The following is a 27,557-nucleotide window of genomic DNA, read 5'->3' on the forward strand; positions in this document are numbered from 1 at the left end:
CTTCCATTCCTAGGAGTAGATATAAAGGTCTTTTCATTAAGTAAAAATTGGTTCTAAACCTTGCACCAAGAGGAAGTGACTGTAATGCTTACATTTTTTTCCTGTCCATCCATTCTTCTAACTCTCCAAAGTATGTAATTTGTCTTGTTCTCCAAAGACTAAGACAATGTCTAACATGGTGGATTAAGCACTGATACATTTTTATAACTGTTTTCAAATTTGGCCCATGATATAAAAACCTATGAAGAGTAAAAACATACTATTATGTTCTTATATCATATATTTCTATTATTATACCCAGAGTAAACAGCTTAGGTAAAAGCCATTCTTGAAAATCTGCACAGAAATATGCACTGTCCTCAGAGCACTGACAGCCACTCCCATCACCAGACCTTTTGTGCTGGGCAGTTTCTTTGTTATTTTGATGCAAGCTAGATTCATTTAAGAGGAAACCCCAATTGAGAAAATGCAAATATTTAATTGGCTGTAGAGCACTGAGACATTTTCTTTTTTAAAAAAATTGGTTATTTTACATTTCAGATATTATCCCCCTTCCCAGTTTCCCATCCTGAACACTCCCTATCCCATGCCCTTCTCCCGTGCTTCTAAGAGGGTGCTCCATGATTCATCCACCTGCTCCAGCCTTATCAATCCAGCATTCCTCTATTCTGGAGCATCAAGTCTCCATAGGATCAAAGGCCTCCCTTCCCATTAATACAAGATAAGGCAGTCCTCTGCTACATATGCAGCTGGAATCATGGGTCCCTCTATATGTACTCTTTGGTTCGTGGTTTAGTTCCTGGGAGCTCTGGAAGGTCTAATTGGTTGATATTGTTGTTCTTCCTATGGGGTTTCAATCCCCCTTAGCTCCTTCAGTCCTCCGAATTCCTTCACTGGGGTCCCAGTGTTCAGTCTAATGGTTGGCTGTGAGCATCGGCATCTGTATTGGTCAGGCTCTGGCAGAGACTCTCAGGGGACAGCTATATCAGGCTGTCAGCAAGCCCTTCTTGCCATCAGCAAAACTGTCTGGGTTTGGTGTCTGTGGATAGAATGGATACCTAGGTGCGGCAGTCTCTGGATGCCCTTTCCTTCATTCTCTGTTCTTCTTTTTGTACCTGCATTTCCTTTAGAAAGGAGAAATTCTGAGTTAATATTTCTGCTGGTGATATTGCAAACTGGTACGATCACTCTGCAAATCAATCTGGCGGTTCCTCAGAAAATTAGACATAGTATTATTATCTCATTACACAACTATACCACTCCTGGGCATTTACCCAAAAGATGCTCCAACATATAACAAGGACACATGTTCATATAAGCCTTATTTATAATAGCCAAGAGCTGGAAACAACCCAGATGTCCCTCAGCAGAGGAATGGATACAGAAAATGTGGTACATTTACACAACGGAGTACTCCTTAGCCATTAAAAACAATGAGTTCATGAAACAGGAGGGCAAATGGATGGAATTTGAAAATGTCATCCTTGTGAGGCAACCTAGTCACAAAAGATCACACATGTTATGTACTCACTGATAAGTAAACATTAGGAAAAAGTTCAGAATGCCCACAATACAACTCACAGAACATAGAAAACTTAAGGAAAAAGAAGACCAAAGTGTAGATGCTTCAGTCCTTCTTAGAAGGGGGAACAAAATAGAGGGAAATAGAGGGAAAGAGGGATCTTGGAGGGAAAGAGGAAGGGAAGTCAAAAGGGGTGCAGGATCAGGTATGGGAGGAGACAGGAGAGATGTACAGAAGGTCAGGAAATTGAATGGAGGTGTGTAGCATTGGGGGATGGGGAACTGGGCATAGCCACTAGAAAAGTACCAGATGCCAGGAAAGCAAGAGGCTTCCAGGACCAATGGGAATGGCATTAACAAAAATACCCAACAAAGGGGAGAGAGAACATGTAGAGACTATATCCAGAGGTCAGGCACATCTCCTGTTTGAGGGATGGGGCCAACCACCCATCTCAAAAATATTAACCCAGAACTGCACCTGGGACATTTTCTTAATTAACTGTTTATGCAGCACAGCACAGCTTACTAGAGGTACAACCACCTCTGGTCAAGTAGTGCTGAGTGTTATTATTTTTTTTTATTAACTTGAGTGTTTCTTATTTACATTTCGAATGTTATTCCCTTTCCCGGTTTCCGGGCAAACATCCCCCTAATCCCTCCCCCTCCCCTTCGTTATGGGTGTTCCCCTCCCAACCCTCCCCCCATTGCCGCCCTCCCCCCAACAATCACATTCACTGGGGATTCAGTCTTAGCAGGACCAAGGGCTTCCCCTTCCACTGGTGATCTTATTAGGATATTCATTGCTACCTATGAGGTCAGAGTCCAGGGTCAGTCCATGTATAGTCTTTAGGTAGTGGCTTAGTCCCTGGAAGCTCTGGTTGCTTGGCATTGTTGTTCATAAGGGGTCTCGAGCCCCTTCGAGCTCTTCCAGTTCTTTCTCTGATTCCTTCAACGGGGGTCCTGTTCTCAGTTCAGTGGTTTGCTGCTGGCATTCGCCTCTGTGTTTGCTGTATTCTGACTGTGTCTCTCAGGAGCGATCTACATCCGGCTCCTGTCGGCCTGCACTTCTTTGCTTCATCCATCTTGTCTAATTGGGTGGCTGTATATGCATGGGCCACATGTGGGGCAGGCTCTGAATGGGTGTTCCTTCTGTGTCTGTTTTAATCTTTGCCTCTCTATTCCCTGCCAAGGGTATTCTTGCTCCCCTTTTAAAGGAGTGAAGCATTCACATTTTGATCATCCGTCCTGAGATTCATGTGTTCTATGCATCTAGGGTATTTCAACCATTTGGGCTAATAGCCACTTATCAATGAGTGCATACCATGTGTGTTGTTCTGTGATTCGGTTACCTCACTCAGGATGATATTTTCCAGTTCCAACCATTTGTCTATGAATTTCATAAAGGCATTGTTTTTGATAGCTGAGTAATATTCCATTGTGTAGATGTACCACATTTTCTGTATCCATTCCTCTGTTGAAGGGCATCTGGGTTCTTTCCAGCTTCTAGCTATTATAAATAAGACTGCTATGAACATAGTGGAGCACGTGTCTTTTTTATATGTTGGGGCATCTTTTGGGTATATGCCCAAGAGAGGTATAGCTGGATCCTCAAGTAGTTCAATGTCCAATTTTCTGAGGAACCTCCAGACTGATTTCCAGAATGGTTTTACCAGTCTGCAATCCCACCAACAATGGAGGAGTGTTCCTCCTTCTCCACATCCTCGCCAGCATTTGTTGTCACCTGAGTTTTTGATCTTAGCCATTCTCACTGGTGTGAGGTGAAATCTCAGGGTTGTTTTGATTTGCATTTCCCTTATGACTAAAGATGTTGAACATTTCTTTAGGTGTTTCTCAGCCATTCGGCATTCCTCAGCTGTGAATTCTTTGTTTAGTTCTGAACCCCATTTTTAATAGGGTTATTTGTCTCCCTGCGGTCTAACTTCTTGAGTTCTTTGTATATTTTGGATATGAGGCCTCTATCTGTTGTAGGATTGGTAAAGATCTTTTCCTAATCTGTTGGTTGCTGTTTTGTCCTAACCACAGTGTCCTTTGCCTTACAGAAGCTTTGCAGTTTTATGAGATCTCATTTGTCGATTCTTGATCTTAGAGCATAAGCCATTGGTGTTTTGTTCAGGAAATTTTTTCCAGTGCCCATGTGTTCGAGATGCTGCCCTAGTTTTTCTTCTATTAGTTTGAGTGTATCTGGTTTGATGTGGAGGTCCTTGATCCACTTGGACTTAAGCTTTGTACAGGGTGATAAGCATGGATCGATCTGCATTCTTCTACATGTTGATCTCCAGTTGAAGCAGCACCATTTGCTGAAAATGCTATCTTTTTTCCATTGGATGGTTTTGGCTCCTTTGTCAAAAATCAAGTGCCCATAGGTGTGTGGGTTCATTTCTGGGTCTTCGATTCTGTTCCACTGGTCTATCGTCTGTCTCTGTACCAATACCATGCAGTTTTTATCACTATTGCTCTGTAATACTGCTTGAGTTCAGGGATAGTGATTCCCCCTGAAGTCCTTTTATTGTTGAGAATAGTTTTAGCTATCCTGGGTTTTTTGTTATTCCAGATGAATTTGCAAATTGTTCTGTCTAACTCTTTGAAGAAATGGATTGGTATTTTGATGGGGATTGCATTGAATCTGTAGATCGCTTTTGGTAAAATGGCCATTTTTACTATATTAATCCTGCCAATCCATGAGCATGGGAGATCTTTCCATCTTCTGAGATTTTCTTCAATTTCTTTCTTCAGAGTCTTGAAGTTCTTATGATCAAACAAGCTGAACAAGCCACCAAAGGAAAGGCTGTATGCATTACTCCAGGGCTTCTGCTTCAGTTCCTTGCTTTTTTTTTTTTTTTTATCGGAGCTGGGGACTGAACCCAGGGCCTTGCGCTTCCTAGGCAAGCGCTCTACCACTGAGCTAAATCCCCAACCCTCTGCTTTAGTTCCTGACAAATCCCTTCCCTGCCTTCCTTCATGATAGACTGAGATCATGCTGTGTAAACAAAATAATGTAAGGAACACAAGTTGCCTTTGGTCCTGGTATCAAAGCAAAGTAGACCCTTCTGCTTTACATTGCTTTTTGTCAAGTATTTGGTAATATTGAAAAAAAGTAACAAATACAAAATATATGAGAAAATACTAATTAAATTCTCTAACACCATAATACAAAAGTTAACATAAATTACTGATAAAATATTCCAATTTGTATTAACAAAATGGACATGTCTACACTATCTTCCTAGATGCTTCAGTCTGTTTTTTGTTTGATTCTATCAGGTCATTAGCACAATCACACTTTGTGGGAAGTGGTTCCTCTATTTATTAGCAAGAGCAGACCCTTCCCTGTTAACTACCCATTTATTCTTTCCTGCCATGAAGTACAGGCTCTGGTCCTGTTTGCTTGTTTATCATTCTCTGTTAAGCTCAGGACTTGTTCAGAGAACTTCGAAGACTGGTATGTTTTATTAACCCTAGTATCTATCTCAGTGAATGCTTTTGTGTTGCTTTTATTCAGCTCTTAGAAAATGATGGGCTAACCCTATGAGGAAATATCTACCTGGTCTGCTGATCTAACCCTGTCTAAACACTGACATATGGCAATATCCAAGAGAGTTTTTATACCAAAACCTCATAAAGTAAGGAGGAAAACATACTGAAACGACTAAATCCATGAAATAAAATTTAAAATAACAAGGTGAAAGAAAATAAAACCTTTTAAATATCCACCTTAAGTTTATATACATAATCATATGTTTATACAAAAGTAACAAAGACAGAAAATACCAGTTATGATTCTGATATCAATTTTTCCAGCCAAAGAAAAGTTACTGACACTCTTAGCCACTTCTTAGATGAAGAAGATGTTGTCGCTTTCTTTGATTTGGTACCTATTTCATAATTTTTTATTAGGTTATTAGCCTAGTAGAAAACAATTCTTTAAGAATAAGAATCTTAGATGTCCATTCAATTGTCTACAAGACCCAGAACTTTCATATGACTTATTTGGAACCTAATGCATGTTTTTTGAATAACTAAGTAGAAGTGTATAATCAGACATTAGAATCAGGGGAATTTTTTATGCTCTAAATATTTTAAAGTAGTCTCTTAGCCAAGAATGCTGTTTCTGTGTCTTGCTCACTCCCATAAATTTTTCAATCATTATTTATGATGGTCGTTAGAGTCATGGGAATAGACATCATTGTTCTAAGAAACTATATGCAGTATAGAAAGAATCCTGAAAAATGAAAGATTGAGATGGAGCCAAGTCAAAGACAACTAGATCTGTTCCATAAATATAAAAACAGTAGCAAGAAAAAAAAGAAAATTAGAACATTCTTGATCATCTAAACTCAAAAAAAGAGGTTAGGCTAGGTGAGTAGACTGCAATATTTCTAGGAATAACTGTGGTAAAGATTTGGCTTTATAATAAGTTCATAATGTATTCTAAAGACCAAGTTCTTTTTCAAAGTGAAAGTTTATTTTAAATATATATTTTATTTAGCATATAATTATGTAAGTTCTCCCCACTATTAGGTGCCTTTATTCCAGCTCATTCCATGTCTCCTCACTTCCTCTCAAACTGATAGTGTCTTTATTATTGTTATATACACATATAACCAGCAGAGTAGTTTTGTTGCTTATGTGTATATGATTTCAAGGCTATTTTTAAAGAGTTATGTACATTAGGTGGCATGGGGACAGCTTCCAGAGTGAGAGTGTTTCAGGTAAGGGACAACAGGGCAGCTGTTTGATAAAGAGGCTAGGAACAGTGACTTGACTGAAGCAAGAGAACCATGCTAAGGAGGGGAAACACTTTACTAGAGACAAGGCAAGAAGAATTAGCAAAATAAAAAACTTTTGTGGGGAGGTACTTTGAAAAGGAATTTAAGATCAAAAGATATTTCATCCTTTCCTACAGGCCAGGTTCCCTCCTGACCTCTAGATCCGCATTCTCAATGGATATCTAGCTATCTCAAAGATTTCTAACAGGCATTTCAAACACAGTGTTGAAATCTGTATTCTACTTCATTTTCTTTTTGCCTCCCTACTCTTTTACCTGAAAAATCTCAAAAATTCTGAGCTGCTCACACATCCACCCAGAGCAGAATGATGGTACTCTATTGACTACTCCCTCACTATTGTCTTCAGCTAGTCAACACTAAGTCCTATCCATTGATGTTTCTTCATGCCTCAAGCCATCCTCACCGTGCACCAGGCTACTAAAAGAGCACACTAAACCATCTTCCTCTCTTTTGTCACTCTCTGCCCCTAACACATCATTCAGAATAGCTCATGTACTAATCTAAGAGCCCCCTAGAATGCCTCTTATCTTTAGCTTCCTCCAATTCCACTGCCCTAACAAGACTCCATCTGTCTCATAAGTGTTCCCTGTCACCCAAGGACATTGGTATTCCTTCCTCTTGCCTCTATGACTCCACAACCATCTGACAAAATAGAACTCTCTACATCTCAGTATATTGGCATTGACCAACCCCTACACAGACATAGCAATTTGGGTTAAGTGACTGGCCTTGTTAATTAAGTATTCATAATTAAGTTTCATAGAGTACCTAAGATTTTTAAAAGTCATCTGTACTTTTAACTTGGATGTATACTATAGGACAACATGTAGCAGGAAATTGAACTCAATATCCAGTAACATTGTTAGGTTGCTGTGATTCTCTTTCACATTAAACGTATTGAATAAAATAGGTTAAAATGGTAAGTAAATGTTCTACAGGTGACTAAGAACAAAACATTTATAGAACAAACCTATTCTACATGAAATTAGCATGGAAGCCCTGAGTAGGTTAAGCAGACTACGCTGTTGCTATAGATTTTGACACGCGTAATGAGAGACAATTAATACTCTATCAAATTTTCAAAGGATTTTATGAATTTCACAATATTAAAGACATTTGACCCATGTGTTGTCCATTGCTATAGTAACTTTAAAACTCGGATTTTCGGGGGTTGGGGATTTAGCTCAGTGGTAGAGCACTTGCCTAGCAAGCACAAGGCCCTGGGTTCGGTCCCCAGCTCCGAAAAAAAGAAAAAAAAAACTCGGATTTTCAAAAGATTTTAAATAGTTTCTTAACCTAACCCTAAAATTCTGACTAATCTCATCTAAGAACTAAAATTATTTAAGTTATAAAAATATTGATATTAAGTAAGATTTCACATTGAGAAATATTGTTTTTGCATTGTTTCATTTTTTAGGATTATTATACTGTAATAAAATACCAACAAACATTTCCTTTTAAAGAAAAAACTATTTGAATTCTTTAGAAATTATGCTGGTCAAAATTTCCATGATCTTCTTATTTATGACTGGTAAGATAATTGAACACTGCTTCGTTATTTCCAAATATGCACAAACTGAGAGGATGTCAAAAGCAAATGTGAAAAACCAAACCATCACTGTAGTAAACAGTGTCCACGGCGATGAGTTGGAAGTCTCCCAGAAGAGGAATAGTCACAGTGCTGGCAATTATTCAGTGATTTGTTGTGCAGCCCCTAGAGCAGAATTTATCTCAAGATTCCCCAGTAGCAACCTTTCATGTAGGAATGGTCTTGGAAGCATCATTTATAGTGCTATAAGCCTGTCCCTCTAGCATTTTGTCAGTAGGGAAACAACTGTAGCCATATCAATGAAGCAACCATCAGATTCACTAAATGCCATGCCTGTGATAGAACAAGCACAGAAAATCAATGATCATAACAAAATTTATAACTAAATAAAAGTCTATGATCTTCCTTCTATTGGTTCTATCCCCTAAGGTACATCCCACTGTTTTCCTCACACACTACTGCCTCAGAGAAAGTCAATGGTCTCCATACCAGTTTCTCCATTTAAGCTTCGTCTTAGTCACAATGTTGCCAAGTTTTCTAGATTCAATTTTGTTCAAGAGGTTATAAATGACTACTGTTCCTTCTGACAGCAGGAAATAATACAATTAAATTATGTAAGATATAAAAACTGCACAAAGAACATTAAAGCTCTGCCTCATTAGAAAGCATGACAAACTTCTAACATAATGTTTCATTGAATCAACTTATTTATTTCATAGTTACCTTTTGAGTAAAGAGAAAGACCATAGGTTAAACACTGTTTTCTATATTTTAAAACAGTAGCAAACAAGATACAGGTTGTAATTGCCAAATAAAGAATTTAAACACATACAGAGATAATGAACAAGAAAAATAGCACAAGAAAATAACAAGAAAAATGAACAAGAAAATTGTCATATGGTTGAAATGCTAGAGACTATGTATTATATGTCAAGGAAGTATGTGCTGATATGAATACAAAAATGAATCTGGAACCTCCCAATTAAATCATAAAAATTGTGTTTCCTGTATTAATTAGTTGGTTTTTGGCTATGATTAAATAACTGACAAAAGCAAACTGTGGAATGAAGGGCTTGTTGTTGTTGTTGTTGTTGTTGTTGTTGTTGTTTAGTAGTAGTGGTAGTGGTAGTAGTAGTAGTAGTAGTAGTAGTAGTAGTAGTAGTAGTATTTTTATACTTCATTTCCAAGAGGAGGCTGATCACAATCTGTCTATAGTTATGAGCAGGGAAGGATGAATGCTAGTACTCAGCTGGGTTTCTCCTTTTAACTCAGTCTAGGACTCAGTCCATAAAATGATAAAGCCTATATTCAGGGTGGCTTTTCTCACCTCATAACCAGAAATTTGCTTCTTTGGAGAATGTACATCCTGTCAATTTGACAATATTAAGCATTACATACACAGTGGCACTCATATACAAGGTGAGGATGATCACGATGTAGAATTAAAGAGTCAGCTCTGCACTATGGACCAGGGATGGGAAAGGTTAGGTGCCTAAATGACTTGAAGTTTATGAGAAGGAGGTGGAGGAGGAGGAGAAGGAGGAGGAGGAGGAGGAGGAGCAGAAGGAGGAGGAGAAAGAGAAGGAAGAGCAGGAACAGAAGGAGGAGGAGAAGGAGGAGGAGGAGGAGGAAGAGGAGGAAGAGGAGGAGGAGGAGGAGGAGGAGGAAGAGGAGGAGGAAAGGAAGAGGCAGAGGCAGAGGCAGGGGCAGGGGCAGAGGCAGAGGCAGAGGCAGAGGCAGAGGCAGAGGCAGAGGCAGAGGCAGAGGCAGAGGCAGAGGCAGAGGCAGAGGCAGAGGCAGAGGCAGAGGCAGAGGCAGAGGCAGAGGCAGAGGCAGAGGCAGAGGCAGAGGCAGAGGCAGAGGCAGAGGCAGAGGCAGAGGCAGAGGCAGAGGCAGAGGCAGGAGAAGCAGGAGAAGCAGGAGATAAAAGTTTTCCTGGCTAATATTAAAAGAAGTCAAAGCCACAGAACAATAATGTGCAATCAAAATTTGGAGTTTATTAATTCCTAAAGAGTATGTGAAGAAGTACCTTGTGACTACCTTTACAGAAACCAGAGACAGGAGGTCCTTTGTCCATGTCAGGAAGTTCACAGTTCATATCTTATCCAGTGCACGGCAGCATAAGACTATGAGAAGTAGGGAAATGTGTCAAGTATAAAATATGGCAGATATTATAGAGAACTAAATGAAAGTAAGCCCATAATCAAGGAAATCAATGAGAAACCTACTGTGATCCTTCATGTGAGAGCAGGTGAAAATAAAATCTAAAGGAAAAGGCAGAGAAAAAGAATCTAGGAAAATATGTGAAACTCACAGCAATTGGGTATGGCAACAAAAATGTCAAAATGCAGACAATTCTAGGCTGTGACTGCACAATGGACATACTGCATATGCAATGCAGGAGCAAAGGTACCTGGGAAAGTAAGAAAATGAGTTCATTTTGGATCACTTGAATTGTGACCTAAGGAAACTTCAAGTAAGCAATGTAATACCTGGGCCTAAGCTACAGTGAAATGTCTATGATGTAGCTTTTATTGGATTAGGAAATACTCTTGCCAGAAGTAATTCTAGTAGGCAATAGGCTATGTAGAATAAAGTCTAGTGCTTGGTGTCTGACTATCAGGCTATCAGCTGTTTGACTTGACTTTGAGCAGTTGATTTTATTATTGGAGCTTGTATTTTTTCAAGTATAAAATATACAGTGGCTACCTAACAGAATTAGTGATGAATTCAGTATAAAGAGTTTACTTTTAATAAGACAGATTTCACATCAGAATGATATAAGCAATGGATACACTTCCACTTACGAACAAGCAGATAACCATGTTCTTAAAAATAGGTACTCTGGGGACCTAACAGCAAGGTCCTTCCAATGGGCTACTCTGAAAACAATGTGTGCATGTCTTTATAGTTTGCCAAGCTTTAATCCTCAAGGTGAATACATTTCTCATGCCCTCATAGTTTTACCAGAACACATCCATTTGGGACTCTCTTGTATTTGGGCAGCCAAAAGTCATACTTGTGGTTTATTATGAAACCCAATATTGCTGTTTCTAAAACCTGCCAAGACAGTTGTAGAGGGAAGAGTTACACACAGTTATTTCCAAAGGAAATGTTTAATGCACTTCAAGAGTACCCAGGAGTTTGGGAAGCAGAAAGCTTCTAATTATTCTAGCTAGAGAGTAAATAGCAGAAAAAAAAAAAAAAGAAAGACAGTTTCCTCTAGTCCCAGAACTGCTGAACACTGGCTAAAGAGCTAAAGATAATATTTTGCTAAGTGCCCAAATTCTCAGAAGGCAAAACTGTTACCAGAATAAATTAAATTACTCATTTGATTTTCTCAATCCAAATGTATAGATTTTTGTAGAGATAGAAGAGATATCTCTTCTTCTTAGAGATAACTATTTGAATTCTATAATTAAGTATACATAAGAAGCAAGATGGTAGTGCTGCGTATCTCCTTCAATCCCAGTACTCAAGAGGCAGAGGCAGGCAGATCTCTGAGTTCAAGGCCAGCCTGGTCTACAGAGCAAGTTCTAATACAGCCAGGACTACACAGAAAAACCCTGTCTTAAAACAATAATAACAACAAACCCACATCAAACAACCAGAAGTCTACATAGACAATTTTAAAGACATTCTTATCTGCAGGGCAACCCTTACCTTGCTCTTTATTCATTGAAGTCTTTTGCGCTCAAGCCACCCCCTGATAATGAGAGAGTTTTAAATTAGCCCAAAACTCAGCAACAGGACCTGACTCAGGAAGACAGATTGTTAAAAATGCAAGAGAACTACTTTGCTTATCACCAGGTGTGAGTAACTGTTCGGGCCCCTGTATTGTTTGTTTAAGCCCCCTGCAGAGAGCACTCCGGGAAACCTGGGGCCCAAGCCTAACCAGATGTGTTTCAAATGCAGATGCTTCATCAACTCTGACAAACTTTTACCCTGACAGGACAAGAGATAAAAATAATGAGGACCTGAGGACCTGACCCTTCTCCTGATTTAGTAGCTCTGTTCCAGGAACCAGTGGACCATAAAACCTTTTGGCATCCCCTTATCTACTAGAGCCATAAAACAATCCTGTAACTTGTGGTATCTTTGACATTCCCCTTTGACATCACCTCATCCTCTGGGGCTCACAGTCTCTTCCTTTAAATACTCTTTCTCCCAGCCTCTCGGGGTCCAACTCCACAGCCACTGCATGGGATATGAATCTCGACCCTAGTGCACTGGTTCCTATCGATAAACCTCATGTGATTACAGCAAGGATGGTCATGTGTGAGTTCTTGGTGGAGATTTGAGTGAGGGTCTCCCCGCTCTGGGGATCTTTCAATAAATGCTTGTGCAGTGACGATCAGTTTAACAATTCTTTTAGTAAATATAGATTTGTTTCTTCCCTGGAACAGTTGGAAATTTTCTATGTGTGGTCCAATTCTTCTAACTTTGCCGTTGATTTTATCAGACTTTATAATAGTCTTTGACCTGAAAATAAAATGTAAAAACGTCTTAGAAATAACTTAAACTCTTTTGACGATGAATATATACCTGCGCGCGCGCGCGCGCACGCACACACACACACACACACACACACACACACACACACACACACACACACTTTAGAACTGAATATTGAAGCTATGACCTTATAGTGATTTACCATTGAGTTATATGCCCAGCTTTTTTGTTTTGGTTTGTTTTGGTTTGGTCTGGGTTTTGTTTTTGTTTTCGCTTTTGTGTTTTGGGTTTTTTTTTTTTTTTGGTGGTCTTTTGTTCTGCTTCTTGTTGTTGTTGTTGCTGTTGTTGTTGTTGTTGTTGTTGTTGTTGTTGTTGTTGTTGGACATTGTTTTTCTAGGTTGTTCAAACTGGCTTTCAACTCACTGTATGTATCCCTTGCAGGTATTGGATTAATGAACTTTGGCCTCAGATTCTAGAGAAGTTGGAATTACAGACAGACCTTTACTATTCAACCTTCAATAACAATCACCTGAAACAAAAAATATACTAGGACTTGTATATAGAATTTAACATATAATCTCATTCAACTAAGTGAAAAAATTTTCAAAAAAATGGATAAAGATGCTAGAGTCAATATATCGTGTATAACATCGAACTTTTAAAGGAAGGAAACCTAAAAGAAAGAGAATACTTCAAACTGATTCACAACTATTCAAAAGGGCAGGGTAGTCCAAATAATTTTCCTGCCCACACAGTTATATTAGAATGACTACTACTCTGAATAAGTCAGCCATTTATCACTTATATGTCAACCCAACATCAGCTGAAAGTTACTTTTGATCCTAACCTGAGAAAGGCAGCAGTGTGGCAAGCAGGGAATAAGCAGGGTGATAGGCAACAGAATAAGTCACAGTGGGCTCATACTAGAAATGAAGATGGGCTGTCAGTATTAAGGTGAATAAACTCATGACAGTGATGGTAAGCATGGAAGAAAATGTGAGCTCTCTACTATGATCATGTATGTAGTATGGGCAACTTTGTATTCTAATGTTTTTCTTTAGAGATATGATTTATGTTTAACGTGGTGAGTCTTTTTTCAATGTCTCTCGGATTCTACTTATCTTGCAAATTCTTAGCCTATAGAAACAAAAAACCACTACTGTTATGACTTCTGGGCATATATTTAAAGGAGAATCATAGTGTAGCCCACCCACCACAGTTCTCTCTTTTGGACACAGGCCAGGGAATTTCAAACCTAATTTTCTTAATTCAGAGAGTAAATCTCTGACTCAAAATGACTTTGGTTTCATTTTATTTTCTCCAAATTAACATTGGTTTTGTTTTATTTTCTTCAAACTGGCATTGGCTTTGTTTATTTTCTCTAGTCTATTTAATTTCTACATTAAGCAAATTCTTGAGCAACTCTGGTTTTTTGTTTGTTTGTTTTGTTTACACATGGTTATTACTTCTTGTTCCTTGGTATTTTGAGGAGTTGAAAGTCTGATTTTGATATCTAGTATAGCCATAAAAGCTTGGTTGTCAGTAGAATTGCAAGAAATCTCAAATCTGACTTTTGTACTTGTAAAATGTACTGTATTATATCTCATGTGAATTATAGTATAACACTATTCTGGAATTTGAATTTCAATATCATTCATAGATAATTCTGTAGAATAAGTAGAATGTAGATAAACCCTAGATTTTAAGAGCCAGAAGGTCTGGTCATTGGCTACTAGACAATGTCTTTGCAATGTGGTAGGGAAACTATACTCATAAATCTCAACAGTGTTATTGCTTAAACAAGACATAGACAATGACAACATCAGTTGCCATGCCAATGTCTCAAGATGGAGGAAATTTCACAAATTCTCAATCCTAGAAGCAGAACTCTAGTTAGTCAATGATTTCTAAGAAATATTTTAAGTTCCAAGGGCCCCAGAAACATCTGTTACTACATAGGATCTCCTAGATATGACAAGGGGAATGCACTCATGAAATTTCAACAGCATTTTTGCCTGAAAAACCAACATAGTGGCAACTCAATTGACCTGCCAGTGTGGGCAGGAGAAATTCCTCAAGGCCCCACCCCTAGATGAAGAGCTAGAGATGGTCAATTAATGTTGAGATAGAAGAAAGCAGTATTCTCCAGAAAAAAGCTCCCATGTAAGTTGTCCAATCCAAGTAATTATCAGCACAGTACATTACAAACACAGGCACATACGCATACACATGCATGTGTGCATGTACAAACACAAACATACAAACAGAAACACACATAGACATGCAACAGTAATAATTAGAGATCATACATTTGAAGCGAAAGGTAGGTCACAGAAAGAGTTAAAGAAGAGGGATAGAACTGATACAACTGCTGAGTTAATGACTCCTGTTTTCTAAACATTTTTTAGGAAATGCAAACATTTAAAACATATTGGAAATGATTATTAACAACTGAAAATGTAAAGAAAACTTTTGCTTAGGGCCTAAACATACAGATATTGATCAGTAATGGATAGATAATTAATAGCTTTTAAAGTAAAGACAAAGATGAGATGGAATACTTTATAGAGAGCTTCCTAGAACGACTTGAACTCATCTTACAAACAAAGTGTTTGAAAAGAAGCTTCGACAGATAAAAAGTGGGGCAGATGAATTTTGATGAAGATAATAAAATAGGCAAAGACTTACAAATTCATGCCTATAAAACACTAAATTGAGTGGCAAATCATTTAACTCAGCAAACATGTTTGTCTGGCATGAACATGGCCCTGAGATTGGTTCCCAAAACTGAAAAACCAATCACAAATGTTATTCAGATTGGAAAAAAGAGAGTAAAATTCACTGTGAAATTCTTTCTGTTACACTGACTAGCTGATTTTCAAGTACAATTTCTCCTTAGTCTGACAGAGGAGGACCTATTTTGTGACTTTAATATAATTTTCCTAGATAAAAAAAACACCTGATATACAAAAAGCATTCATTTTATTAATGCTTGTAAATCCTTTACTTCCTTTTTGTGATTGAAATTTGCACAATTTGGTATCCCTGATATTTACTGTCATTTATGCCTGAACTACTTTTTATTTATTTTGAAAAAGAGCAGCTACAAGTTCTTCCTGAGGTGACATTATATAGTGACAAAGTTTGTCACTGCCCTTGGGGTCAATGATATTTTATTAGTTCCAAATGACAAATGGCTACATTCCTATGGGCATTCTATAGAGAACCATGGTTATTGGGGATTGCTGCTGAACATAGCTGGTCCTATTCATTCAAATATCCAAAAGGCCAATCTTGCCTTTCCCTTACATTTTCCCATATGCCCTGTGATAAGGTGCAAACAAATCATCAATTGTGTTTCCTGAAAAGAACAGTGGAAGTATGACAGCTTTATGAAGACTGTATTTTCTTAAGAATTTATCACAGAAAGAATGGACTTATGGATACAGGCTCTTAGGGTAAAGCTGCTGGCACAACTATGCATCTGCTTGTTGAGGCAAAAGGACTAACAAGGATATCAGGATGATTTCAGATCCACAAACAGAGGCTTCTTTACTCAAAATCATCCTGATGATATTTAACTTATACTTCCTATTTGTTTTCTACCAAATTTTGAGCAAAACCCTGTGAACCCCTACACAATTATTAATTTATTAATTGCCTTTATTTATACACAATTGAATGAATGACTTCTAAGTGATACAGACATTTTTCCAACTAACATATTAGTGTTCAAGAGAACAAATTCCCAGTGAAATTTTTGTATATATACTAAGTTATTAAATCAGCAGATATATATTTTACTAGAAATTAAGAATAGAGGATAGTCTACTTCATCTGTGAAATAAGTTAAATTTATAAAAATGGTTTTACTAAGTATTTTTACTATTGTGTCAGTATTTCTAAATTTTTAATAACAGTCATGGTTGGATTTGGTCCCACTGCCTGTTATCACAGAATTTACTAAGCATCAGGAGCTCAAGGCTAACCTAGGCTATAAAGCAAGTTTGAGGTCAGCCCAGGGTATAAAAGACTGGGATTCAGAGGAGCAGACACTCCTGAGAACTCTGCTCACATTTCTGACTCAAGAGGAAAACACCTAGCACCACGGAGCAGTAGGGTCAGGACCCTTCTGGTTACTGCCCTCACAGAGAGCTGAAAGCCAGTCCTGAGGAGCGATTACATGCCTGAGAGCAGAGGTAAGACCAACTTTTCTGCTGCAAGTGACCTGCCTGGTGGACTGAGGACACACAAAGTTAGAATTCCTCTGGGACCAGGTACTTCTAGTTTCTAGCTGGGGCCTGAAACTCTCTGATCCCAGTCCATAACTCTCTACTCCCAAATCCTGTGAGAGAGAGAGCTGAACACCCAGAAGTGCAGACAATCCTGAGACTGCAGGGAAGGATAGACTGCTACTTCTGCCCACACTTGCCCATATCCCTGACTCAAGAGGAGACTGCATAGTGCCTCTGGACACAGGAATATAGGAGCAGTCAAGCTGCAGGAACCCTGCATTCCAGATCTGTGCCTGGATTTGAACTAAACCAGAAAACAGTTCTCTGCACCCAAATCCCATAAGGGGAAGAGCTGGACCATCAGAGGGGCAGACACTCCTGTGAAACTAGGGGAGTCTACTCTCTGCCCACATTCCAGACTCAAGAGGAAAACACCTTGTGCCATCTGTGCCAACTGAGCACAGGGTCTTAGGAGAAGTAGGGGCAAGACCCTTCTAGCTCTTGCCCACACAGAGACCTGAAAGCCAGCCGACAAGAATGACTATACCCCTGGGAGCAGAACACTCTGTTCCCATGACTGGCTGAAAGAAAACAGAAAAACAGGTCTACAGCAGTGGTGACGCACAGGCCCATAGGAGGGTCAAGCTACTATCAGAAACAGCAAGACAATCTGATGGCAAGAGGCAAGTGCAGGAAATCAAGCAACAGAAACCAAGACTACTTGGTATCATCAGAGCCCAGTTCTCCCACCAAAGCAAACACTGGATATCCAAACACACCAGAAAAGCAAGATCTGGATTTAAAATCACATTTTATCACGATAATGGAGGACTTTAAGAAGGTCATAAATAACTCTCTTAAGGAAATACAGGACAACACAAGTAAGCAACTAGAAGCCCTTAAAGGGAAACACAAAAAAAAAATTCCTTAAAGATCTACTGGAAAAAACAACCAAAGAGGAGAAGGAAATGAACAAAATGATCCGGGAGTTGAAAGTGGAAATAGAAACAATAAAGAAAACACAAAGGGAGGCAAACATGGAGATAGAAAACCTAGGGAAGAGATCAGGATGCATAGATGTGAGAATCACCAACAGAATATAAGAGATAGAAGAAAGAATCTCAGGGGGAGAAGATGCCATAGAAAACATCGACACAACTGTCAAAGATAATGTAAAACAGAAAAAACTCCTAGCCCAAAACATACAGGAAATCCAGGACACAATGAGAAGATCAAACCTAAGGATAAAAGGTATAGAAGAGAGTGAAGACTCCCAAATTACATGGCCAATAAATATCTTCAACAAAATCATAAAAGAAAACTTGCCTAACCTAAAGAAAGAGATGCCTATAAACATACAAGAAGTCTACATAACTCAAAATGGATTGGACCAGAAAAGAAACTCCTCCCATCACATAATAATCAAAACACCAAATGCACAAAACAAAGAAAGAATATTAAAAGCATTAAGGGAAAAAGGTCAAGAAACATATAAAATTAGACCTATCAGAATCACACCAGACTTCTCACCAGAGACTATGAAAGCCAGAAGATCCTGGACAGATGGCATACAGACCCTAAGAGAATATGACAGCCCAGGTTGCTATATTCAGCAAAACTCTCAATTAACATTGAGGGAGAAACCAAAATATTCCATGACAAAACCACATATACACAATATCTTTCTATAAATCCAGCCCTACAAAGGAAATAAATGGCAAAGCCCAACCCCAGGAGGCAAGATACACCCTAGAAAAAGCAAGAAAATAATCTTTTTGCAACAAAACCAAAAGAAGAGAAGCACACAAACATAATCCCACCTCCAAATATGAAGATAACCAGAAGCAACATTCACTATCCCTTAATATCTCTCAGCATCAATGGACTCAATTCCCCAATAAAAAGACACAGTTTAACAGACTGGATATGTAAAGAGGACCCAGTGTTTTGTTGAGTACAGGAAACACATCTGCGAAACAAAGGAAGACACTACCTTAGAGTTAAAGGTTGGAAAACCACTTTCCAATCAAATGGTCTGAAGAAGCAAGCTGGAGTAGCCATTTTAATATAAAAAAAATCAACTTTCAACCAAAAGTCATCAAGAAAGAAAAGGAATATTCATAGTCATCAAAGGAAAAATCCACCAAGATGAACTCTCAATCCTAAACATCTATGCCCCAAATACAAAGGCACCTACATACGTAAAAGAAACTTTACTAAAGCTCAAAGCACGCATTGCACTTCACACAATAATAGGAGATTTCAACACCCCACTTTCATTAATAGACAGATCATGGAAACAGAAATTAAACAGAGACAGACTAACAGAAGTTATTAACCAAATGGGCTTAACAGGTATTTATAGAACATTCCATTCTAAAACAAAAGGATATACCTTCTTCTTACCACCTTATGGTACCTTTTCCAAAATTGACCTTATAATTAGTCACAAAACAGGCCTCAACAGATACAGAAAGATAGAAATAATCCCATACATCCTACGAGACCACCATGGACTAAGGCTGGTCTTCAATAACAACAAGGAAAGAATGCCCACATAAACATGGAAAGTTGAACCATGCTCTACTCAATGGTAAATTGGTCAAGGAAGAAATAAAGAAAGAAATTAAAGACTTGTTAGAATTTAATGAAAATGAAGGTACAACATACCCAAACTTATGGGACACAATGAAAGCAGTGTTAAGAGGAAAACTCATAGCTCTGAGTGCCTGCAGAAAGAAACAGGAGAGAGCATATATCAGCAGCTTGACAGGAAAGCTAAAACTCTAGAACAAAAAGAAGTAAATACACACAGGAGGAGTAGAGGGCAGGAAACAATCGAACTCAAGGCTGAAATCAACCAAGTAGAAACAAAAAGGACTATACAAAGAATCAACAGAACCAAAAACTGGTTCATTCAGAAAATCAACAAGATAGACTAACCAGAGGAAACAGAGAGTGTGTCCAAATTAACAAAATCAGAACTGAAAAGGGAGACATAACAACAAAATCAGATGAAATTCAAAAACTCATCAGATCCTACTACAAAAGCCTATATTCAACAAAACCTGAAAATCTGGAGGAAATGGACAATTTTCTAGACAAACACCAGGTACCAAAGTTAAATCAGGAACAGATAAACCCATAACTCTTAAAGAAATAGGAGCAGTCATTAAAAATCTCCCAACCAAAAAGAGCCCAGGAACTGATGGGCTTAGTGCAGAATTCTATCAGACCTTCACAGAAGATGTCATACCAATACTGTCCAAACTACTTTGCAAAGTTTAAACAGACAGAGCACTATCAAATTCCTTCTATGAAGCCACAATTACTCTTACACATAAACCACACAAAGACCCAACAAAGAAAGAGAACTCCAGAGCAATTTCCCTTATGAATATTGATGCAAAAATACTCAATAAAATTCTGGCAAACCGAATCCACGAACACATCAAAACAATCATCCCCCATGATCAAGTAGACTTCTTCCCAGGAATGCAGGGATGGTTCAATATATGGAAAACCACCAACGTAATACACTATATAAACAAATTCAAAGATAAAAATCACATGATCATTTCATTAGATGCTGAGAAAGCATTTGACAAAATTCAACACCCCTTCATGATACAAGTCCTGGAAAGAAGAGGAATTCAAGGGCCATAGCTAAACATACTAAAAGCCATATACAGCAAACCACTACCTAGTATCAAACTAAATAGAGAGAAACTTGAAGCAATCCCACTAAAATCAGGAACTAGACATTGCTGCCCACTCTCTCTCTACTTAATCAATATAGTTCTCAAAATCCTAGCCCGAGCAATCAGACAACAAAAGGAGGTCAAGGAATACATATTGGAAAGGAAGAAGTCAAAGTATCACTATTTACAGATGATATGATAAGCGACTACAAAAGTTCCACCAGAGAACTACTAAGCCTGATAAACAACTTCAGCAAAGTGGCTGGGTATAAAATTAACTCAAACAAATCAGTAGCCTTCCTGTACACAAAAGACAAACAGACTGAGAAAGAAATTAGGTAAATGACACCCTTCATAATAGTCCCAAGTAATATAAAATATCTTGGTGTGACTTTAACCAAGCAAAGGAAAGATCTATATGATAAGAACTTCAGGTCTCTGAAGAAAGAAATTGAAGATCTCAGAAGATGAAAAGATCTCCCAGGTTCATGGATTGGCAGGATTAATTTAGTAAACCTGGCCATTTTACCAAAAGCGATCTACAGATTCAATGCAATCCCCATCAAAATACCAATCCAATTCTTCGAAGAGTTAGACAGAACAATTTGAAAATTCATCTGGAGTAACAAAAACCCAGGATAGCTAAAACTATCTTCAATAAAAGGACTTACGGGCAAATCACCATCCCTGACTTCAAGCAGTATTACAGAGCAACAGTGATAAAAACTGTAGAGTATTGTTACAGATAGACCAGTGGAATAGAATTTAAGACCCACACACTTATGATCACTTGACTTTTGACAAAGGAGCCAAAACCATCCAATGGAAAAAGGATAGCATTTTTAACAAATGGTGCTGGTTCAACTGGAAGTCAGCATGTAGAAGAATGCAGATCTATTCATTCTTGTCACCCTGTACAAAGCTTAAGTCCAAGTGGATCAAGGACCTCCACACCAAACCAGATACAAACTAATAGAAGAAAAAGTGGGGAAGAATCTCGAACACATGGGCACTGGAGAAAATTTCCTGAACATACCACTGATGGCTTATGCTGTAAGATCAAGAATCGACAAATGGGATCTCATAAAACTACAAAGCTTCTGTAAGGCAAAGGACACTGTCATTAGGACAGAACGGCAATCAACAGATTGGGAAAAGATCTTTACCAGTCCTACAACTGATAGAGGGCTAATGTCAAAAATATTCAGAGAACTCATGAAGTTAGACTGCAGAGAGACAAATAAACCTATTAAAAATGGTGTACAGAGCTAAACAAAGAGTTCACAGCTGAGAAATATCAAATGACTGAAAAGCACGTAAAGAAATGTTCAACATCCTTAGTCATCAGGGAAATGCAAATCAAAACAACCCTAAGATTCCATCTCATACCAGTCAGAATGGCTAAGATCAAAAACTCAGGCGACAGAAGATGCTGGTGAGGATGTGGAGAAAGAGGAACACTCTTTCATTTTTGGCGAGATTGCAAACTGGTACAACCACTCTGGAAATCAGTGTGGAGGTTCCTCAGAAAATTGGACATTGTACCACCTGAGGATCCAGCTATACCTCTCTTGGGCATATACCCATACAATAAAGACATATGCTCCACTATGTTCATAAGCAGCCTTATTTATAATAGCCAGAAGCTGGAAAGAACCCAGATGCCCTTCAACAGAGGAATGGATACAGAAAATGTGGTACATCTACACAATGGAATATTACTCAGCTATCAAAAACAATGACTTCATGAAATTCGTAGGCAAATGATGGAACTAAAAAATATCATCCTGAGTGAGGTAACCCAATCACAAAAGAACACACATGGTATGCACTCACTGATAAGTGGATATTAGCCCAAATGCTCGAATTATCCAAGATGCACAGACTACATGAAACTCAAAAAGGATGACCAAAATGCAGATGCTTCATTCCTTCTTTAAAAGGGTAACAAAATACCCATAGGAGGGGATAAGGAAGGCAAAGTTTAAAGCAAAGACTGAAGGAATGTCCATTCAGAGCCTATCCCACATGAGGCACATACGTATACAGCCACCACAACTAGATAAGATAAATGAAGCTAAGAAATGCAGGCTGACAGGAACCAGATATAGATCTCTCCTGAGAGACAAAACCAGAACATGTCAAATACAGAGGTGAATACCAGCAGCAAACCACTGAATTGAGAACAGGACCCCCGTTGGAGGAATTAGAGAAATGACTGAAAGAGCTTAAGGGGCTGGAGACCCCATAAGAACATCAATGCCAACCAACCAAAGCTTCCTGGGACTAAACCACTACCCAAAGTCTATACAGGAACTGACCTGGGCTTCAAATTCATAGGTAGTAATGAATAACCTTGTAGGGGCACCAGTGGAATGGGAAGCCCTTGTTTCTGCCAAGGAGGTTGGACCTACTATGTATGGGATTGTTGGGGTGGCAGAAATGGGGGGTGGATCACACTCTACAGAAGGGGAGGCGGAGGGGTTTGGGGGCTGATGGAATGGAAACCAGGAAAGGGAATAACATTTGAAATGCAAATAAGAAATTTCTAATTTAATAAAAATGGACAGAAAAAAACCCCTGTTTTTTTGGAACTTATGATTATAGTATAATGCAACCCTGGTAAAAACCTAATATCAACATCCTTCTATAACTCCCATTCCCTGTAACATAAGGTATAAAAAGACCAGAGAACCCCAGCTCCGAAAAAAAGAACCAAAAAAAAAAAAAAAAACCAGAGAAAAAAATAAAGTTGAATGATTTGGCCTGGGGGGCTTTGCTCCATCCTTCAGTCCATCCATCCAAAAAAAAAAAAAAAGAAAGAAAGAAAGAACAAAAAAGACTGGGATTCACTGAAAATGAGGTACTAGCTGGAGAGGAAAAGGGCATATGGAAAGACAGTGGAGAGATGAGAGTAAATGAGAACAAAGAATAATTATATGTAAACACGACAAAAACATGCTGAACCCCATTGCCTTGTATGCTACACTAAAAACTGTTTTAAATAATAAGACACTAAAGAATGAATCAATCTTCTTGAAGGATGTTATAGGGAAATTCTCTTAAGCACTATGCAAAAGCATTACTTGTCAATAAAGGGCTAAACAGCCAATAGCTACATAGGAGGTAGAAGGTGGGACATCATGGAGAGAGAAACAATGAAAAAGAGGAGGAATTCGCCACCCAGACTCAGAGGAAGTCAGAGGTATGAAATGGAGGAGAGATAACTAGCCAGCCATGTGTCAGACACAGACTAGAATGAACATGTAAATTAAAATTAGAGCTAGTTGTGGAGCAAAACTAAGCTAAGGCCAAGAGCATTCATAAATAAAAATAACCCCCTGTAACATTATTCACAAGCTGGTTGTGCTTAAAAAAAGCCCAAATGGTTATAGTTATTGATGCATTAATCAGTGTCATCTGATGTAATATTTCTTAACGAATACATTTCTGTGTTTAATGCATTCCCTGTCCTTCATATGTTAGTGAGTTTGGACTAATAAGGTAGTATTAAAGCATCAGTTGCTGAACAAAATTATGTGGCCCCAAATTGTGCCTGTGAATGAATCTTCATCTACAAGGCAGATGCATATCCATTAAATAACTGCAATCTCAAATTCTTTTCTATAAGCTATGACTGAATCCATAGCAAAAATTGTTTTAACTCCTTCAGTGCTAATTTTTATAACCTCAAATATAAATTCAAATTTCAGTTAGTCATGTACCTGTTGTCCACGAACATAATACAAGAATTGTGTGTACATAGGCAAAAGAAAGTAGCTACCACCTTTCACAAACCTCAGATAATACTCATTTTCTAAATGATAAATTAATAGTTATTTTTTAAGTTCCTACTATTCAAATCTCTCTTTATAAAATTGTGTTTAACTCAATTACTAAAGAAAGAATTGTATCTCTAGGAAATGATATTATATTCTCATAAAACCATACATACTATATAGTGTCTTGCTGTATATCCTAATTTAGGAACAATAATTTCTAAGCCTGGTTTGTGATAACCAAAGTATATTCAAGATATTATCATGTTCTCAAATACACTTTTTATTGTCATTAATTAAAACACAGAGTTGGTTCTTCAATTTTTTTATGAGAAACATAAAGGAACATGTTCCAACAACTTTGTTAAAATAGAAATAATATGACACCATTTTTTCATTTTCAAAATTAAAATGGAAATACTACATAAAACTGTCCAATTTCATTAAAGATTCTCATCTCTTTAATGCAGGAAAGTATTCTTCAGGTTACAAAAAGAGAAACCTAGACACCAACCCAATCACAAAACCCCAGACCTACAAGCTATCCTGCTTGCAAGATTTCCTGGGGCTATGGGGGCCAATGTCTGGTTTAATTTGAGGCCCTCACTATGAAAGGAAGCCCATGCCCTATACCATCTGAATGCCCAGAAACCAAAGACTGGATATCCCAGAGATCTGTGTAGAACCAATTAGGATTGGATAAAATATCATATTTTGCTATATTCATGTATCAGTGCCTTGTTCAGTCATCATCAGAGAAGTTTTCCTGACAGCAGATAGGAGGAGTGCAGAGGCCCACACCCAGACATTATGTAGAGAGTCTAAATTGTAGGTCTCCATCAGGTTCCTGCCCTTGGAAATGGAGAAGCCCTTAGAAGAGGTGGGGAAAAACTGTAGGAGTCAGAGCGGATAGAGTACACCAGGAGAGCATGGCATATTGAATCAATTAAACAAAGCTCACATGGGCTCACAGAGACTGAAGTGGTAAGCACAGGGCCTGCATGGGTCTGCACAAGGTCCTCTGTTATGGCTGATAGCTTGGTGTTCTTGTGGGATTCCTAACAGGAGAATTGGTGTGTCTCTGACTCCTTTGCCTACTCTTGGAACTTTTCCCTATATTGGATTGTCTTATCCAGCCTCGATAGTAAGGCTTTTGCCTTGTTTTACTTTATCTTCGTTTGTTGCATTTGTCTTGGTTATGTCCTGGAATCCTGCTCTTTCCTAAAAGGAAATGAAGAGGTGGTGGATATTGGGGAGAGGGAAGGAAGGTGGAGGGGAGATTAGAGGAGTGGAGGGAGGGGAAATGGTTAGGATGTACTGTATGAGAGAAGAATCTATTTTTAGTTTTAAAAAGTTTTTTTTTAATGAAACAGTCCCAACGTTATTTTTGACTACGTAGACTATTCAAGAAAATGTCTTATTATAATGAGAATAAAAACTTATCACTACCCTTTCTGAAAACTATGATAAAAGCTACATGCATGAAAATATTCATTATGGCTTCATTTATAATGAATGATTTTATACATATCTAAATAAGCTGTTATACTAATTCAAAAATGATAAAGTCACAGAACCAATGTTGATTATGTCTTTGACATTAGGAGAATAAAGACATTAAACTACATGCTTTGATGCTTGTATCTTTTGTTTAAAATGCATATGAATAGGAATAAGAAGCAACATGCAAAAATATTCCTGTGGTATATTAACAGGGTTCCTGAATCACAGGTAGACTGGACTCTTCTGACAGAAGAAATGCCTGCCTTGCATGATTCTAACTCATTGTACCAAAATAGTGCAAATATTCCACTAATCTCTAGAATACAAATAGAGCACTGGATTGCAAAGGAAAATCAGTTATTATAACTTTTTAAAAATACTGTCAGGCCATTTGAAATAGGCTGGCAAAGAAATAGGTCAGCACAGAATGCATATTTGTGTATGACAGTGATGTCTAGAGGTCAAAGAACCCCTTTGAGTTAGAGAATAAACAGAAACCAGCCTCGGTCTTTACCTCCAAATGAAATTTTGAAAATTATCTGTTTGCCATGTCTTTATAAAATTGTGATAAAGGGAGAAATGACACATTTCATGAAGATTCTTGGCCACCAAAGAGTCTATGTAGCTGTCTTTATAGCAGAAGTGATGAGTCATTAGAGGCTACATACAGAAACCGATTTCACCTTGAGAGACCATGCTGTTTGTCTACAGATCCTCATAATCTTCCCTCATTATAAGAAAGTAGAAAGACCAAAGAGCCACATCTGCATTTGCGTTGTCAGTTAAAGTCGACAAATGCATAATCAAAGCGTCGCATCACATGGGTTTCAGAGACAGAAGCAACCATTAAGTAAAAACCCATGTGAGAAAAGAAACAAGAAATTAATTAGTAAGTTAATTGTGTCTGAGCATTATAGACCCCGAGCTTGACAAACATTTAAATAGGAAATTTCCTTTTAACTGCTGGTGCTTATATGATAATATATTGAATACTAAATCACTTTTAAAGATTGGTTCAGCTATTGCTACTACCCAATTTTTGGCTCAAATGCAAGTATTTTGTATGCCCCATTTATAAAAAGCAGTTTGTCCATCTGTTCATAGGTTGAATGTGATTAAAGGATACTTATTTTGGCTATTTTAAAGTCAAATATTTTTAAGCTGGAAATACATGAGAAAACAAGTCTAGGTGGCCAAGTTCAGAAATACATTGAGAATTGATGATGAATGCCTTCCACCCCCAATTTCTTTTCCAGCCTGCACAAAGGAAATATCACCATTTTTCTGATTAGACTAGCATGCCGCTTTGTCCAAATGCTTTGCACTTTAGTTATAATTTACACCATTTACTTTGATTCAGATCTTCTGCTACCAAGCTGTGTCGAGGGCTTCCATTTCCTGAACGTGCAGCCTTGAAGCACAGGCATGTGATATCCCAGTGCTTTAACTGTGGATTTGAGCGCAGTCTGGGAATGAGCAAACAAGTTAGCAGGCTACTTGAATCCCCTAAATAAATCTACTTAGTAGGAAAACGATGCATTGAATTCAACCTGGATTTTAAGAAAAGGGATCTTCTGTCTCCATATTATCTATTTCTAGATCTCTCCAAGGGTTGAGTACTTCATGCCATCAAAACCTGATCACTTCAGAAATCAGAAGAGGTTCCTGGGACTTTCTAAAATGAGATGCAATCTTCCTGAAGTGGAAGATAATGTCACTTTAATTTAGGCAAAATCTTAAAGCACTTTAAAACATACCGAATGAGGTATGTTTTCTTCTGAGCTTTTTTTCTCCTTGTTACCTTTACTACTCAAAATGCTGCCCTGTGTTCCAACATCTCCCCCATGATTCCCACAATGTGCCAATCTATTTTTGACCACTCAAGGGTCTATAGTCTGTTTTATCGTGGCCATATTAAAAATGGAAGCTGAAATACTATTTAAAGTCCCTAAGAGTTTCTGAATTTCTGAATAGATTAGTTTTTTAAAACTTAAACACATTTCTAG

General features: G+C 38.1%; 1 long non-coding RNA gene across 1 annotated transcript in view; it reads right to left on the reverse strand.

Annotated features, from left to right (window-relative positions):
• Nucleotides 1-604: 604 nt before the first annotated feature.
• Cdh7l1 (cadherin 7 like 1) overlaps nt 605-27,557 on the reverse strand; it is a 51,643-nt gene continuing 24,690 nt past the window's right edge. Inside the window, exons 2-3 of the long non-coding RNA XR_010060203.1 lie at nt 9,908-12,360; nt 605-1,124 (exon numbers count right to left, since the gene is read on the reverse strand). This is a non-coding gene — a long non-coding RNA (cadherin 7 like 1). The remainder of the gene's footprint in view (nt 1,125-9,907; nt 12,361-27,557) is intronic.

The sequence above is a fragment of the Rattus norvegicus genome, chromosome 19, assembly GCF_036323735.1.
Source record: "Rattus norvegicus strain BN/NHsdMcwi chromosome 19, GRCr8, whole genome shotgun sequence".
NCBI classification, from domain to species: Eukaryota; Metazoa; Chordata; class Mammalia; order Rodentia; family Muridae; genus Rattus; species Rattus norvegicus.